At 42.4% G+C, this 18,967-nt stretch overlaps 1 protein-coding gene across 13 annotated transcripts in view; it reads right to left on the reverse strand.

The window, feature by feature from the left end:
- The window catches only part of CACNA1C (calcium channel, voltage-dependent, L type, alpha 1C subunit), a 504,338-nt gene that overhangs the window by 42,484 nt on the left and 442,887 nt on the right, over positions 1-18,967 (reverse strand). The window lies entirely within an intron of this gene.

Raw genomic sequence — 18,967 nt, forward strand, 5'->3', positions numbered from 1 at the left:
ATCCTCCTCTTTCACATGTTTGCTCTTGTGTTTTCTTTTCAGATCACATACAGGCAAAAGTTGGCTTGAATACCAAATAAAGGAGTGGTGCCCATAGAGACATTTCTTAAAGACCAGGCATAGATTTTGATTTTGTGTTGCTGGGCAAACATCTCCCTTCCAGCAAAGAGTTTCTCTGTCCCATCCCCCTTCCTCTTCCTAGTTTTGCAACCTATCTTTTCTAACAATAGAAGGACTCTTATTCTGCTGGTTGCTGCATTCCTGGTAGAAGGTACAAACCCCCTTCGCACTAACTGAAGGAAGCCCAAAAATTTTCAGCAGCTTTCAGGGTTCTCCATCCTTCCTAGCTGACAGTGTTGGTGCACCTGCGACTGACTGGCTGAAGAAGCCTTTTAAGTTACTGTGGAATATTATACCTCGATGGTCATTTTGGTATTGTTAATATTTCATCAGGAAGTGTAGATAATAGTAATGTAACAGAGTAAAAAAAATCTGTGTAAAAGGATATGACAATATAGGGCATTGTTGATACTGAATGCTCAACTGGGAGGAGTTGAGCATCATGTTGAAAAACTAGGGAACAAAGGTTCTGAGTACCTTTGGCACCGCTAAGAAAGTCAAGTAGAGGTTGACCTACTCTCGTCTCATGCCCTGATCTAACTGGCCTGTGTTTTAAGATGGGGTCAAATATATATCAAATTATATCACTACCTACAGTAAAGGCTTAAAAGCAGCTCAGAAAAGTTTCCATGAATGCTGGCAGGTGTTATTTGTACAAAGCGTAGCACTGTGGGCTGAGGTTCCTGATATGCTCGTGCATACAGTATTTTGTGTATATGAGGGGGTAACCAACCCCCACCTGTGGCTTCCTGAATACATTTCCTGATATCCACAAAGGGTTTCAGAGAGGAGCAAAATCCTCCACCTGTGCCGAAAATTACTGTACGGACCTGAGCACAGATATCTGAGAACCCATTACTAGGACTTTCAAGTGTGGCCGTTCCTAACTATAAAGCCAAGAGAGCTAGCTAATGCTAGATTTTCTGAGAATCTTCAACCTTGCAAGCGATGTGGGTATTCCAATTTTAGGACAAGGCCAGGCACCCAGCACCTGAGAACACAGCGGTCACATCAGTTCACAGGGATGGATGCATGATAATAGGTACTTGGAATTAAAGCAAATGCTTAATGCCCACACGAAGTGGACAGGATTTAATTTCTACAAATCTCAGAACGATGTACAAAACCAAATCCTCATCTGTTTAGTATCTTTGAAAGAGCTTTTGGAGAAGCTACACCCCTTAACAGAATAAGGCCTTGGCTGTACTCTGTTTTACTTGCAGCCATCTCCTGCCTGTGGTCTAACCTGCAAGGGAACTTCAAGTATTCTACTCTGCTCTTCTCCTCTGGGGCATGAGTAGCACGCACATAACTGAATGAGAAAGGGCAATAACAATGAGATCAGTCAAGAGATGATGCCCTGTGCAATTTCCATCACAGAGCAAAGGGAGCTGAAGTATAAAAGTCACAAACAAGTCCAGGGGCATATTAAGAGTGATGTGGAAGGGAACCTGCAGGCTATGAGTGGGAAGAGAAATACCTGAGGCAGGATGTGTCCGTGTAAAGACACTCAGCGGGGTGCAATGAAACTGCTTAGGCCATTTCTTTCTTTTCTTTTTTTTTTTTTCCTCCTTGATGTCACCATATTAAAAAAGGTAATAGAGATGCTAAGGAGCAGAAGAGGTCAAGAAACAGAAAAGCAGGTTCTAGAAGCCAAAGTAAAGATTCAGAAGGATAAAGACTAAGGGATCCCAGAAGCATGTCTGAAAAGCTCCTCAGAATATTGTTGCCTACTTATATATAATTTTAACTATGTTCAATGTGTACCAGAGCACCAACATTTTAAGCAGAAACATTGCTTGAGCTGCTGCTAAACTGTGTGCAACCTTAAAGCCTCTACAGGGACAAAAGTGAAAGGCACAGCTTATGCCCACCATGACTTCAGGATCCCAGGTAAGGAGGTCTCTGGAAAAGAAGAGAGGTTTATTCAATGGAGAGATATTTAAATTCTTAGAAACCACAACACTGAATAAGGTAACTGATAATCATACACCACCCGTTAGGTGGTAGCGAGGCTTACTGGTGCCCATTTGCAAAGAACATACCACCTCCAGATGGGTAGAAGGAGCATCAGAGTGTCTTGCACAGCCATACTGACTCATATATCGAACTAGGTGTCTCATCTTGCCATCATGTCAAGGAAATAGTTTTTAACAGGTCACTTTTATGGGTTTCCAACTCCTGATTATAGCATGAATTCTTTGGAAGCTAGGAGAGGATAGAATTTGCACTCCGGGAGAACTAGTTTCAGTGTTTCAAGGTCAATACGTAACAGTCAATATCACACGATGTTTATGCTGTAACGTATTCCATTCTGAAATTTTGAGGAGGGATGAGTTGGCTCTTCAGAGCTGTTAAGAGAGGAGCAAAAATATGAGTAAAAGGACTAAAGCCTTTGCACTATTATGGTAGTATCAAAGTCCCTTGAAATATCCATAGCTTAGAATCTTCTGGATAGATAAAGATTTGAAAGAAAATAATAAGGTGTGTTAATAAATTATTCAAATGATTTTTTCAGTAGAATACTGCTGAGTAGATATATCAATCCCATTTCATCCCTGTGGAACACTGGAGATGGAGGACCATGTTGAGAGGTGTGAGTTCCCTGAGAGTTTTCACTGGTTTGCTGACAACTATTAATGGCTATCCAGAGAAGCAGCACCTAGAAATGCCTGAAGGGGAGCTCCATTAGGTTTGTACAGCGCATATTTAATCAATATATCCGAGGAGACTCCTTGACTGCTGGGTAAATATGTTTCAGTAGTTGTAGAAGCCTGACTGCCACTGAGATGATGATACAGGCAGGTGGCATTCCCATTACTAGCACTGTTGATGGTAATACTTTTTATACACCACAGGACATACTGAAGATAATGAGTTCAGTTCCTTCAGAGGATCCAGTCTTTGCTAGGAAGTCCAAACTGATTTTTTCCTGATGTTTGAAGAGTAAAATTTCCTTGCTCACAGTTGTTTTTTTTGTTTTAACTTTCTAACATGACTGCTTCCATTCATAGGGAGGAATCTCTTTTTGCAAGACAGAGTCCAACCTTTATATTGTGGAGAGCTTTGGCCTGGCTTGACCTGGGGAACATTTAAACAGCCAATTGCACAGTGTTACTGTTGCTTTGTTAGTCTTTGTCTCAGTCAATGTAGTGGTAGAACAACAGACTTCTAATTTTGCCTAGTAGTCCTAGGCTTGAAGAGATGAGAGGAAATCTGCGTTTGAGATTTTGGCACTGTGATATGACAGAATATTTTCACATTTCTCAAGAAAACAAATGGTTAGATGCTAATGTTGCCTTTTGTGACAATCAATCTATAATGGCATTTCTCCACGGAGGAAAATATGGCTCGTGGATGAATCTCTTAGGAGCCCACCTGCAGTAGTTAGTTTTTGGTGATGGATGTCTGCTACGATGTTTCCTTGATTGCTGTTGACATTCAGAGAATGAAAAGTTACCCATGAAGATGGATCTGTTGAAAACTTGTCCATTGGTCTGTTAGCCTTCTCCCATGAGGAAGGGGATGAGACATGATTATCTTCTCTTTTTTTTCTGGTCCTTGGAGGAAGGGTGCTTCTGCACAGTAGAATTCACCTGAGCAGGCTGCAGTGCTGTGTGGCTCCTTTGCAGCTCTAGGATATCAATCTTTTCTAGCTAAGGTCCTTTGTATCTAGAGGTCCTCCAAGAGTCTTGCCTACTTTAGCCATACTGCATCTGTGACCTTCCGCGACACAAAATGAAGGGTGAAAGAGACATTCTGGGGAGATTAACTCATTGTACAAACATAGGTAAGATTTTGAGGGGAATTAAAAGCAGTTTCATTAAGGGATAGCTGATGAGCAACAGTAATTTGATTTTGTTGCTACAGGGAGTGAGAAAGGACTGAAGGGCTGTTGCAGCTGCTTGGCCACTTTCACCTTGACACGATGTAAAGGGCACAAGTAGGGCAACTGCAAGCCAACAGCACTACTGTTCTGTAGATTTTTCTTTGTGTGGGTCACACACAAGTTGGGATGGGATCTGCAAGGACATGAGCTTCAAGAAGAGCAAGAATTTACCAGGGGTATAGGAAAAAAAGAGATTTATCATCTATCAGTGCCGTGGAGACATGATAAAAGGAAAGCCACTAGACTTTTTCTGGCGTTTGTAGTGTGAATAGTCTGAAGTGACCTCAGGAGGCTGGCTGAGTTACACAAGTCTTTGTGGAGAGCTGGAAAAAGTCAGGGTTTCAAATCAACCTGGCTGCTGGCAGGTAATAGCCTACCCTTACATTGGGGAGTTACCACAACCCCCTCCAGAGTCGTCTGTCTGCCACTGCTGTGTGTGGCTGTAATCACAAGGACTCTAGAGATAACCCACCTGCCACCAAAGTCTGGGAAGTTATTATAAGACCAGGCAGAAATATATCTGGTGTTTCTCTGACAGGGAATACTATTGGATTGCAGATGGTATAATTCTCAATTCCCACAGCCTTACGGTGAAATCAAATTATTAGCAGGAAAAAAAAAATAAGAAAATAAGCCAGGCAAGCTGCTCAGACTATGCATTCTTCCATTAAGTGCGCAGTTCTTTGAGAATGTCTTGGAATGTTTCGAATAAAACTAGTCAGAATTATATTTTTTCTAAAAAATTATTTTTTCATTAGGAGAATGCTGACGCTGAAAGTGAAACGCTCTGTAGAAATATGTCAATTTTGAAAAAAGCACTTAAGAAATGTGAGATTGATATCTGACATTTTGTCTTCACACATTTCGAGTTTTCATTTCAATTAGAAATGTTATATAACTATGAAAAAATCAATCCTAAACTGTTTTTATTGTACTTAAGCAAATGGTTTGTTTTTCTTCAATTATTTCTGTTGGAATGATCTTTTACTGAAAAATTTGTAATTTTAAATTTTTATTCTTTTCTAAGCCAGAAAAGAAGTGTTACAATTACAATGAACTTCTGTAAAACAAAACCCCAGGCCTTCCTATAACCGTAACCTGGGTGAAGCACCGGTGGGCTTTTTTGATAATTTTCGTAAATTGAGGTTTGGTTTTAGCACCTATTAGAAAAAGGGCTCCATCTTACAGGAAAACAGGGAATCAAGGTGTGTGCCTTTACTGGGGCAAATGGTGAACACCTTGCTGATTTCCCTGGGAAAAGCCCTGAGTTGTTCCAGTGCAATGTAAGGTGCTAATTCTCAGATGGCTCTGCAGAAGAGACTGAGATCTTCCTGCACTCAGGAACTAAAAATTTATTTGGTGCAATAAGGGGAATCAGGAAAAATGTGACACCTGCAATGAAGTTTGCCGTTACGTCTCTCCCTGCCCTAACTCATATGGGTCGATAGACATAAAGTGCAGCTCAGCTCGTGCAAATGCAATATATATGCATTTATACTTCACATAGATTCCACACGATCTCAGATCTCGGGGGAAATACTAGCCTATCCATATGCAACAAAAGCCTGTTTCGAACAGAGTTAATAAGGTCAAGGTAACTTTTAAAGCAAATGAGTCCTGAAGCTATCCATTTTTTTTCCCCCTTCATTTCCTATGTATTGTAAGATTTTGAAATTCTAGAGCTTGCTTTTCTAATTAGCTTCAAATATGCAAATCATACCAATTTGAATAGCTTATTAATTAATTTCATATATATATCCATGAAATTGTCAGACAGTAATCTTATGGTTCCAAGCGCTTAAGGTAAATATAAGGAAAGTCAATTGCTTTAATTTTGTTATGCAGATTACCCTAGATTGACAATTACTGGACAGTTAATGAGAGTCACTTTTTACACAGCTGAAAGCTCTATTTTTTCCCCGTGACTTTCAGAAAAGCAGAACAATTGGTAAAGTATATCTATGCAAATTATTCTTAATTTTCAGGATGTTTTAATAATCCTTCTCATTAGCTCTGGGTAAATGATGAGTTCAAGTCTTATGGTAATCAAGCCTGGGGGGCTCCTGAGAAACAAGTAGATATTAAACACTATCAGAGATGTAGTGCTCATCTTCAGGTACAAGTACTGGTCTGACTCAGAGAGGCAGGTGCAGCTCGCCTGTGCTTTATCATTTGTGTTTTGTGGGACACTAGCCAAAAAAGGCCCTAGAAGATCTGGATAGGAAGGCTCTGAAGATAAACCAAGACATGAAAATAAATGTTGAAAGGCTTACTTGTGTGCAGGACCTTTTACTTTTGTTTTACAGGTGGACTGATTTTAAGGAAATTCCAGTTTGAGTATCGGCTGAGGAGAGGTTTTGCCTATTTGAACACTTCTGCCAGAAGCCATGTGTGACGGAGTGGATTTTTATCATTCAGCTGGACTTTTCACTTGACCAATTCTTGATCCATAGGGCAAGGGCTGCCAAAGGAGGTAATCAGGGAGGTAATAATCCCAGCCCAGAGTAGACTGAAGGGGATGATCCCAGGAACAGACTGGGCCACTGAGCAAGATTGAGAGAGAGCAATGTGAAAACATAGAGCTCCCAGATCTCCAGCTTTCCTCAGCTCTATTACCCTCCATGCCAATGGTCTCCTCATTGCTGTTCCTAAGTAGTCCAACATGTCTCTGTCTTTCCTATGGCCAAGTTAATATGGCTTTTAAACACCAAACCCAGCAGTGTATTTATCATTCTGCTGGAAAGGGCAGTCTTCTTTTCCTCCACCTCTTCAGAAAGATTTATGTTCTCCCATATTGTAGTCATTGTTGTCTTTTTTTTTTCATTGTCTGGAAGGGAGAGATGAATGGAAGGAGGGAAATCTGTAGGATGCGTTTTCCAGAAGGAGCACAGCCTGGATCTAGTTTTGACTCATTCTTAATGACAGTTCTTTTCATCTCCAGGTTCTCCCGTCCCAAACACCCAAATAAATCCATTCTCTTGACTTCTTATCTGTAGCAGTTATGTGAAATCACAGCTGCTCTGAAGGGCTGCAAGTAGAGATGGCTTGGCCTGCAAGGGTTCTAAGACTGATTTTGATTTTGATCTTGATTTTGATCTTGATTTTGATGATTTTGATCTTGAAATGAACAAGAAGAGACTGTTCAAAGCGTTCCTACCAGTCTTGGTTACTTGAAAGACATAATGCTGCCTGCTGAGTAAGGTGTAGATTTTTCCATGCCTCATACCATCCCAGAGCCAGTCTGGGGAAGGATAACAGCAGCAGAGTTATTCTCTGAGGTTAATTTCCTGAGCTGCAGGTGGGCAGCTTTCCTTGTCTCCAACACCATGCAATACTCTTTTAGGACTGAGAGCATCATCTACTGGTTTCATCTTCCCTGGGGGCTGGTGATTTGAGGGATTAAGCAAACTCCCAGAAAGCATGTTCTTCTGTCATGGCTGTGCCTGTCTTCAGTACACTGACCATTTGAGGCCTTCGACAGCTATTTGTTAATTACTCATTAATTAGCTGATGCAATTGCACAGTGTGGGAAAATGATAAGGAAGAAGAAAGAGCAGATTGAAACTTGGTGCCACCTGCATATTGGTGTTACCGGAGTGTCTCTGGGCAGCTTCACCTGCCTATGGCAGAAAGGAGGCTGGAGACCTTCGGACTTTGTAGGACCTCATCTGTGAAGAGGTTTGCTGGGAGCTCCGTATGAAGGGTTTACTGTGATGTGGTTGGCAGGAGCATATGAATCCAGACGGAAGCTGCAGTGGTGCCTTTGCAACTCCTGTGTAACTGATGGGGAATTACACTGGTGGTGTTGAGGTCAGAAGAAGGCCTGTGGTCTGCAGCAGAACACCCACTCCTCAGAATGGTAATTCTTTGGGGCACTAATGGAGCCAGATGGAGACTGGATCATGAGCAGGTTTTTCCAGAGGGGAAGGCAGGCAGCCTACCAACTCAAAGACTCTGCATGCAGTGCTTCCAGGATCCTACCTTTGGCAAGCCCAAAGGCTCTGGGACAGGGTGAAGATGAATGAGCCATCTTATGCTTTGATGAAGGTGCTGAAAGAAACTGCACATGCCATTGAAAACAGGAGAAAATCCAATCTGCCTTTGTTCAGATGGAACAGGACTGTGGATTGCAAGAGACGGCAGATACAAGTGAAGTAGCAGCCCCTGTTACTTTTGGGTGATGAATCTCTGCTCGGGGCAGGATAGCCAGAGGTACCAGCAGCCCAAAGAGGGAGTTTGTTGTGGACCATTTTCATTTGAGATTTGTAGCGTTTAGTATTTAATTCCCAGGCTGTGTCTTTTCGTTGCCTTTCAAATTAGAAAGTTATTTAATGTTGATGCAGAATGTTTCCCAGAAGAGAACAGCCTACAGAGTCATACTGGATTTCTGCATGTTAATAGGGGATACAATAAAGCCTATGAGCCGTTCTGGGATCAGAAATGCCAATCACAGGCATTATGAGAGAACATTAGAGGTGATCATATGGAGACTGCAGCTACCTGTTGCGAAGCTACTGAGCAACAGATTTTTGTTCTACACCTCTTTCCAAGAATAAATGATTATTGGATTGGTGAATTCTTTGGTTAAAAAAAATAGTAGGGATAGTTCGGATGGTATGTATGCTCACGGTGTGTGATTTACTATGTTCAAATCGGGGCAAACAGTTGAGACTCAGAATCCCTAACTCTAAATATCAATCTGGTTTAGTGCCTTTCTATTAACAAGTGTTTCTTTACAGCTGGGGCATCTTTGCCTTTGTTCAGCTGAGGAAAAGACGTCCCTTGATCTGGCTTTGGGTGAAGCAGATTTTCTCCCAGTCACTCAAACAAGGCTCAGCAGACAGCAGGGCTGACTGGTACCTCTGAGTTCACCTCAAGATGATTTTGAGAGAATGACTAGGATGTGACCGTCTGGGATGTCCCATTACTCTGTGACATTGTAAATTTTACTGGCAATTAGTGCCAGACCCAGATTTTTGGCAATCAATCAGGTGACCGTAAGCAGCAACCCAGTCTCTACAGCTAGCTTATCTGGATGCAGCTGGGAATGGGTCCCATTTAGCAGATGTCTATGAAGATACATGAAGTAGAAGTCATTTTGTTGGCGTGTTATGCCACACAGTCTCCATGAAGAACAGACCGGTGAGGGAAGGTAAGAGCACAGGTATTTTAAAACCAGTTTTCTAGTGAGAAATAAAAAATCCCCTTATGTTTGCCTGGCTGGAACATGTGAGGGTAGAGGGAAGGTGACAGGAACTAAATGAGGGTGCTGTATTTCTATATTAGAAAGGGTAAAATCAGTTAATGTGTTTACCTTTGATTAAAAATCTAGCTGAGATGCCACATTGCCTTGCCTACAAGCAAAAAAACTCCATGATCAGGTCTTTATTTAATGGGAACCTCAAAAATTCCTGTTACTCCATGGCATTTGGGTATGCAAAATGGTACCCATCAACACGCAGACCTGCTGCTGAGTACCTGGCACAAAAACCTTCCCAAAGGGGAACAGCTTTTCCCCTGGACTGATGGTATCTTGGCTGAAGGAAGACAGGGAAAAATCACTGACACAGTAGGTAGAGGGGAACTAATTACTGCCTTGCTGAAAAATACTCCCAGTGCTCCTGAGAATGGGAAACATGGGCTCTGCTACCCAAGATTTCAGCAAAATTTGGAGAAAGTGACTGGGAATAAGAAGATAGGGGAGAAGAGAAAGTTCAAGAGGAAAACAAGTAAAATACTTGTGTGTGTTTTCCCTTTTGCCATCACCTTCATTGCTTTCATTGCAACTGGCAGTGCAATCTGGAACCAGTTAGCCGATCTCTAAATATGCATAATAGTAAGAGATGGTTCATGAAATGAGGTCTTGGAGGACTGATGTTAAAAGCTCTTGTAATTTAGATGGAGAACAGAAGCTTTTGCAGCAAAACGGAATGACTGAAATACAGGGGACTGAGCACCCTTTATTACTGCAATCTGCATATGGAGAACAGCGATGCTGGAAAATTCCTTGGGCATTCTCAGCACAACAGGTCTTAGAAAAAAGAGAATTAAATGCCAGAAAACATCTTTCACTGCTTCAACGAGTTGCCTCAGATGATAGAACTAGCTGGATTTGAACTCACCTGAGCACCTTTTTGACCCTCTAACTTATGGTGCTCAGGCAGCTATCATGAATTGAAATTAATATATTATTAAGAGGAATTCTGACTCTAAGGATTCATTCACGTATTTTTCTATGAATTCATATAAAGATACAATCTCTACTAGAGTTCAGTGAAAGTTAAACTTTTGGTTGGCAAAAGGAATGATTTAACCTGGCTAGCAAGCCAATGGAAAATATAACCAGCCTAGGGTGGTTCTGATGTTTTTTATAATTTTTTCTTTTGAACTTTTTAACTAGCTTTGTGGAAAAACATATTGGAATTAAAAAGAAAATGAAATATAACTGCATTATATCACAAATGTTAATGCCAGAATATTGTACTGTTTTTTTTTAAAAAAGTAACGTGGTAGAAACATGACAAGAAAAATGAAATACTGGTTAGAACATCTGGATGAAGGCTTTTTAAAGAGCTGTTTGTGCTGAAATGCACATCACACTCTTTTACAATTGAACCAACACAGGACAAGGCCTGTGGTACTTTGTGTTCCTACTATTAGCTATATTGCTCTTGTAACAATAATTTACAGTCAAATAAGAAATCAGGACTCCTCTAAAAGCCTTAAAAACCCTCCAAGGTTTTGGGTAGGTGAAAGCCTGCTGTAATTAAAGGAACGATCCACTCCTCAGTGCAGTCGGTGAGATGCCGTGCCCCGCCGTTTTAAAGAGAGCTCTAAATGTTTTCACTCGGAAGGAATCCAGACAGGTTTGTGCATCAAGCCTTAAAGCTATAGAGCTATCTAACTTTGGTTTTACTGCTTTTACAATTCGCTTTTAAGAATTTGTTCTCCTGGATTCTTTATCTTCCGTTTCTCGTATTTTAATTAGCTAGCATGTGTGTGGTTGTATTTATCCACTACAGCAAATTTATTTTTATGCTGCTTTTAAATCTCCCCTGCATTAAAATACATTCTGATCATTCCGTGCACCTGGAATAACGTTGGAAGCCAAGTATAACAAGTAGTTTTGTGGAAATCACAATACTGTGATATTTCCTCAAAACTGGGTAGTGTGGAGAACGGTCTTTCAAAGTGGGTTTCCCCATGGAAACGACACGCTTTCTTCTTATGGGGTTAATATTGCTAGTCATCAGTAACAGCTCAAATACTCAGGCAAACTGAGGAAGGAGTCATTTGCATTTACTATCCCCTTTTCTGCAAAAAATACATACATTTTTTTTCTGTTTGCCCATATTTCATACAGGTTTCCTTACAGAAGAAGTTGTGCAGTTACCAAAATCACCTCTTTGAACGGGCAAATCATATTATGAACTCTGGAAAAGCACTCAGAATACCAACATTCTTCAGTCAAAAGAGAAAAAAAAAAAAAAGAGGCCCCATCTTCGCGACAAAAATACACATAAATAAAAACAAAATAACCCTGTTCAAACATGGTTGTGGTCAGATAGTCTTACTATGCTTCTTTCTCACCAACACAATGTGAAAAACATGCACTACAATTGTTGATTAAGCATAAGAGGTGATCAAATTCAAATTGATCTAAGCCTAGTTTGGAGAACAGTTCAGGGCAGCTCTCCTGATGTTCACCAAAGCCAAAATAAAGCACTGGGCAGGGACATTTGCCATCGCTACAGCTCACAACCATGCTTCAACGTGGCTTCCTACAGACAGAAGCTGGGGCCACCGTGGTGTGTTACCTGGATTAGTTTAGTGATGAAAACACCACCAGATATTAAAAAAGGCAAATTAAATCCACCCCCCCTCCTCCCCTCTCCCCTTCCCTCCCCCAACAATTTTATCAGTAGTTTTACCAATAAGAAAACAAGTCATATATACATACATATACACACACACAGGGATAGCTCAGGACTACATACAACTTCTAGGGTGGCAGCAGTAAGGGTATGACAACACAAGATGTCAAAAGAAGCCACTGTGCTTCTCCAGCCCTTTGCTACGTAATTTGGAGGCCTCTGCTACCCAGACGGCATTTGAGAGAGAGAGAGGGAGGGAGGGAGAGAGAGGAGAGAGGGAGGGAGATGTTTTCTGCCTCTTCCGTAAGGTTTGGGTTCAATGAACTTGCAAGTTCTAGGAAATTGCAAAGGTTTGTGTCCGGTGGCAGCTGACGGCCAAAATCTGAGCAGCAAAGGGCATGGAAGCGGAGAGAACCAGACAGGCAGAGACAGAAAAGACAGACAGACAGACAGACACGCAGCGACAGAGATGAATGCCAGTCCCAACTGAGGTGCAGGCTAGATGTATGTCGTCCTTCCACCGATCCTTGCTCCCATTGCGGGGGGTGTGTGTGTACGGGACTTGTGTGGCAGCACCCGGCCCCTCCAGTCCTTGCCCAGGCACAAAAAAAACACCCCAGGGGGGGCAAGTTCTGCCTGAAGAAGGGCTGCAAGGCTTCAAGCCACTGGTTCTCTGCCTTCAGACACATCGATTGAGGGTGAAAATGAACTCGTGAGGTTTAGTGTGGCTGGAGACGAGGGAGAGGAAAGCAAGGGAGAAAAAGGAAGAAAGGCAGGGGGGTGGGTTAAAAAGGGAGAAAATGCAGGAGAAGGTGAGAGGGAGACTTGAGTAGAGGCAGTCAGATATTCCAAAGAATGGGAGCAGGAGCCCATGACAAATCATATGAAGCCTCTTGACACCAAAAGCAAGATGACTGTAAGGAAAGGCCCCATGCGCCTGGTTTAAGCCTGAGCTGCTTTACCTTCAGAAATAAAAAAGACTAAAGCAGAAATCACTGCACAGGTCTCCAAGTATGCTTTGGAGCTGAACGCTTTGGTATCTCTCTGGCCTTACTGCACTTACTCAGGAATCAACCAAGCTGCAATCCTCTGCTGACTTCCTACCAGGATTTAGAAAACTTTTAAGAAATGCAAAGTATAAAGTACTCGGCTCTCCTGAATACCTGACAGACAAACGTCAAACCACTGCCCAGCAGGCCTGGGCACAACAGACCTGACCAATATTTTCTAGGGGAAGGAATACAGCAAGATGGGTTTTGGGTTCCTCTAATGTTCTTCATAGGGGTGCTACTTCCTGAAGCACCCAGGCCCTATGGACCCCAGATGCCGCCATGGATCAGATCACACACAACATTCTACTTCCATTTTTTCTCCTCCTGTCACCTATCATTATAAAACCCACCATTTCCACCAACCCTCAGACCAGTCACAACGCTCACTCTCACGACAACGGGTACTGCTACAACAGAAGGGCAACTTATACAGAGGGATATTCCATTATTTCACAGAAGCCTGCAAGTCACCAGTTCCCTGTCCCTGATCGCTCTCATCTTGGATCCACGCACAGCCCCCTGGCTCATCACATCTGCTGTATCACACTGCGTACCTGTCACGGGTGCCTCCTCCTCCTCCTCTGTGGCTCCTGCAAGTATTCCCAGACACACTCAGCCACGCGAGTTTGGTCACGGAGTAGAACTGGAGGGATGGATACCGGTCCAGATGGTTTTGCTCAGTCATCCTCATGCACTCCCAGACACAACTGATGAACACAGAGGTACCCGCACATGCAGACACGCTCAGAGGCAGCAGGAGAAGCCCTTGGTGACAGGCTCACAGGTAGGCACAAGCCCTCCCTCCCCAACATCCTTTCAAGACAGACAGAACCAAACACACAGCATCCCCACTGTCACTGGTACCTACTCCAGTGCTCTGGAGACACACATGCTCCCAACCTGGATATGCCTCCAAAACTCTCACACATCTGCACGCCGTGAACTGCCCACTACAGCTGGATGGTCCAACCTCCCAGCTGGCCACGGGGACCCATCTAGCTCAGCGGGCACCGCTATGAGCATCGCTTTGGTGGCAAAGGAAGGCTCAGCCACATCGAATCTGTGGTCTGACACTGGCAGGGGAAAGGATGAAGGAAATAAGGACCCTAACGGACCTGAGAGGTCCACAACTTTTCTCTCTGACTGCGAGGAAGGACATCACATTAGCAGCTTTCCCAGTGACTCAGGGTCTGACTGTTTTGCTTCCATCACTTTGGGCACCGTAGCACAGAGCACAAATTGAACTTGATTTCCCCCTTTGAGACAGCAAAACAAATAGCAACGAGCAACTTTCCTTGCCTGGAGGAGGGAGAACAGGCTGTCCCTCAGCTCCAATGTGATCAACTCCAGGCTGTGTCTGCTGATGGGGAAAGGAAGGAAATACAAGCCCTGTGCCTGGGGTTGCTTCTGGGATGATATATTCCAAATTTGCTGACTTTTATTCAAACCCTACAGCATTTTATTTCCTATTATTATTATTATTATAGATAGTAATAATTTTTACCACCTTAATGTTTTCTTCTAAGGAGCTTAAAGTGGTTTGTAAACACTTATGACAAATCTTAATGTAGAGAACAATAACAATCTCCAATTTACTGACGGGGAGACTGAGGTATAGGGATCTAGTCAAAGTCCAAGGAATACTCCCAGGCCCTAGCTCCCAGGCCTCATCTCTTACATCATCTTTCACCTTATTCCCCCAAAGCCATTCTTGGTGTTAGCACTTAAAGAGAGTTGACACATGGCAGATGTGGTTTCTGCCTTGGAAATTACTTTTTTAATAGCAGATGTCCTCCCCTCCCTCTTTGGTTACTTAAGAAGTGGCTTAAAAGTGGTCCAAAATTGAATCACTGAATATTTCCAGAAAATTTTGAAAAGAAGCTTCATTTTGTGGCTAGGAAGTTAGTTGTGTAACACTCACTGAGAAGAAAAGCTTTGAAAATCCAACTTGAAAGCCAGGCAATTTAAAAGTGAATTTGGCAGAAGCTGTGCCACTCTCTGAAGTTTTTCAAACCCACCAGATTTTAACCTGCCCCGTGCCCTTTGCACTTACTCAGGTGTGTGAGATGCATCTCCGTGTGTTTGTGGAGCTGACTGGGGGCAGGTGGGAGATGTACACAAGCTGCAGCTAAGCCAGTGGGCCTAATGTCCTGTAGGAGTGGTCCCGTTGGCATATCTCCACACCACGGAGGTATTTTAAATGGAGGCTTCCTAAAGGACTTGGAAATGCTGAAGGCAACTTGGGAGCCTACCTCATGAGTACATGCCTTCTTGCTGGTTTTGAATGCACAGCCATGCTAACAAAGATATGCTGAGCTTGACATGCAAGTGTACGCTCATCCACAGGCATGCAGATGAACATGCCTGCATGGGGGAAACTCAGATATAAACCCCCACCCATAAGCAGATCAAACTTGCAGAGTAAGATAGCCACACTGGCTCAGAAAACATGTCCATAGACTCAGTTACGTACACAACAACCCGTGTGTCTCCATCAACAACCATTCACAACACAAATACGTATGAAATACATATGCTTGCATACACACTCTCTTTCCTCCACACACGGATTCATGTCTGGACACTCTCCCATGTGTTTGTAGCCCATACAGAAGCATCCAAGCCCATCCAAGAATGTATACTACGACCGATGGAGTGCACACACAAAGGCCCACCCATGCACACTCACATATATCTTAACGAAGGTTTTGGTCTGGGAAATTCCTTTTCGAGAAACAAAAATAATTGTCAAAATGAAAAAACAGAGCATGGGGAACTGCAGAAATAGATGCAAGAGCATACACCTTACACGCACACGGTCAGGGCTCCCACCGCAACTACAGCTCCTGCAGCTCAGCACCTGCTGGGGGTGGGCTTCCCCTGAGTCCAAACCTCTGGTGAACCTCACAGAGATTTCAGGCTTACGTGTCTGTGGCCACGTGTCAAACTAACCTGTGCCAGGTGTCTCCATCTTCCCTAACTGACCACTATGAAAACTGTCCCTTAGCTCCAAGAGCAGCACCTTCCAAGACCTTGCGACAAACATACTTCAGCTTCTAAGGAGTTGGGCAGAAACATCTTACCTGCGCCTGACCAGGCTAAACATCTCCAATTAGTGGAGTTTACTGGCATTTTAGGGTTTATTTTTGATTTCTTTTTCAGACTCCGGGTCTCTCGGAACAAGACAAGACAGTGTACAGAAACACAAGGCAGGGTTTGCTCAAACCCACAAACAGCAAGAAAGCAACAAGCTCCTGAGGAGGAGGGAAGTGTATCTGATAAACTGCCTCACACTGCTTGGGAAGATGACAACTGTCCGTCCAAGATGGGCTGCTACTTCCAAAGCCCATCTGCTACAGATGTAACGTATCAAGTGCTGCTAGCAGGAAGGGAATCCGACAGGACAAACCAACATACAAAACATTCTCTTATTCAATAAGGGTTATAAGTGCAAAGGGATTTCAGAACATTTCAGAACAAACTCCATCCATAGCTGCTGCTCATTTATCAGTGCATCAAAAGATTGTGCAAGTTTTTAGTAACAAACATTAGAAACTAGTAGCAAAGGACTTGCCTAGATAAAAAGAGAAGATTTAAACATGCCAGGTAACAAAAAGACGTGTGCAGAAATCTGTCAAAACTGTATAGAAGGAAAGGATTCTTTAGAGGAAACAGAGGGACCATCACAAAATACTATTCGTAACCCTAACTAAAAGAGTCAGGGCTGCTCCTGCTGCCTCCTCAACTAAGACAGGTGATGGCTGTTTGGGCATCCTCATTTTTCATGGACTTCTGCTACCAAAAACTGGATTCTGGGCCTTGGCTGACAGGAACTTGAATTAAGACAGGGAATGGAAAGGAGAGGGAGCCTTGTCAGTGGTAATTAAACACACCAATATGGATAGCCCTGGAGACTGAAGATCTGAACACAGCACAATTAGCAGCAGCGTGACCTTCTTGACAACTTGCTGAGAACGAATGTGATTTATCCTGCTTAAGTTTAGTGTCTGAGAGCTGGGTGTCTAGACAAACCTAACAAACCTAGACACTCTCCAGTCACTGGACGGGCACCTCCGAAGAGCAATTCATTTTCCCTGTCATAGACACATACAGGGAGACGTCAGTTGGCCTGAGAAGGTGTGTACTTCTCTCCACTAACTGTACAAGGAAGCCTGGGTCGCTATCTATCTTCCTCTCAGATGACTAAAGTTTAATGAGATGTATATCAAAGTGTCTTAAACCATGACGTAAAAAGTTCTTTAATTTATAGGAAATGACTGGGAATTTCTTCAAAAAGATCCATTAGATTTTCCCTCCACTACATGGTTTCTGACTATGGAGGGCCTCCATTTATTTAGCAAAACACAAGGATTTCCCTCCATTCTGCTTGAAAGACTTTTCTACAGATTCAAATACACCAGTAAGGAAAATCTTGCTGAAGTTTAGCATAATTCATCTCTTATTAACTGTACTAATTTCCTCAATTACCATGTACAGTTCTGCCTCTATGGATGAGAATGTAACTTTTTCACAATCTGAAGGCACTTGTCAGGTTCCCCATTTAGCTTTCTTGTGACAAATGTGGCATTAAAAAGGCTTTCTTTTAATTCTTTAAAATTAACAACTTCAGCCTGCTGATTGTTGTAACTTCCCTCTGCAAAGTCAGCTCAATCCAAGTATCACTGTAGTAAAAGGGTAACCAAAATTGTTTACAATGTTCTGGGGGAAAATAGAGCAGAAAGTAGGACATTTAAGAGATGCAAAAAAAAAAAGAAGTTCATTTTCGGTTAGGAACTATTTTCCGTTCTCTCAAAAGGCAAGGAAAATAGACTAGTATCAAATAAAATATTTCATTTATTCTAAATAAAAATACTGCAACTTGGATAGATGTCCTTGTTTCAGAATTGAAAAAAATTGAAGGTGAACAGAAATTAAACTAGAATCAAGATATGAAAATATTTTGTTTGGAAAGTTCAAAGTAAGGCATTTCAATTTTTTCAAAATGTCACCTACGTTTTTCCCTAAACACAGCACTGAGTGAAAACTATGCTGTCACTTTTCTGCTTACGATGGATTGCCTCTAGAGTACATAACAATTCCAAGCTGGAATATTTATTCAACAGCCACATCATTTTGCAAATTCATGATTGATTTGCTTTTCATTAACATATTTACAGAAATTTTCTTTCAATCTTAATATTGTCCTGGCCTTGCTAAACTGGATTGCACAGTGCAATTTTTGTCCATCTCATAAACCCAGTGGGTCCTCTGTAGTCTTTCTTTTGGGAATCTGTGTGCTTCCTGCCTGTCCTTTGTCTACTTAACCTGTAATTCTGTATCCATCCACCTCCCAAAAAATGACAGAGGAAAAAGTGTGCCTGATGTGATTTATTCCTTGAACACCAGCTGCTCATTTCAGTCTCCGTGGCTCGTTCAATCCTTCACCTGAGCTGAGATGGGCACCAGTGGGGCCAATCAGTGTCAATTGTGCTGGTGGAATTTGTGAGACAGAGCAAACCCAGTTGCAAACCCAAAAAACTGGGCTGAAACTCTGGCGCTGTGTTTTTCTTGGGGCTTTCTGTTTTGTTTTTATTTTATCTACCTTTTTTTTTCAAATCAGAAAACTAAAGGCCAGGAGCGGGTCCCTCTGAACAGAGATGGTCTGGTCTTTATTTCTTTTGGAGGAAGCTTGGGTGAGGAGGCACAGGGAGGATTCTTGGTTTGGTTCCTGCAGTTCCACCTCGAAAGAATTGACCTTTAGATCTCTGTGGGGTGGAGAGTATTGAACTGCCATGGGAAGCAAAGCATAACACTGGGTAGACCAAAGTGCTGGCCTGGGACTATTCTAGCAGCTTCCCATGGCACAAATAGCTTTTTCACTTACACTCCACGTTTCCCATCACTTTTCCTGCTATACAGTTTAATTCATGCCAGGCGGATTATGAAGGGAAGAAAATGATGCAACAGTCAAAAAGTCCTTTAAGTCGTTCCAAAAATTAAAACAGAATAAAAAGGAAAAAAAAAAAAAAAAA

Source organism: Calidris pugnax, unplaced genomic scaffold (genome assembly GCF_001431845.1).
Source record: "Calidris pugnax isolate Ruff unplaced genomic scaffold, ASM143184v1 scaffold1, whole genome shotgun sequence".
Lineage (NCBI taxonomy): Eukaryota > Metazoa > Chordata > Aves > Charadriiformes > Scolopacidae > Calidris > Calidris pugnax.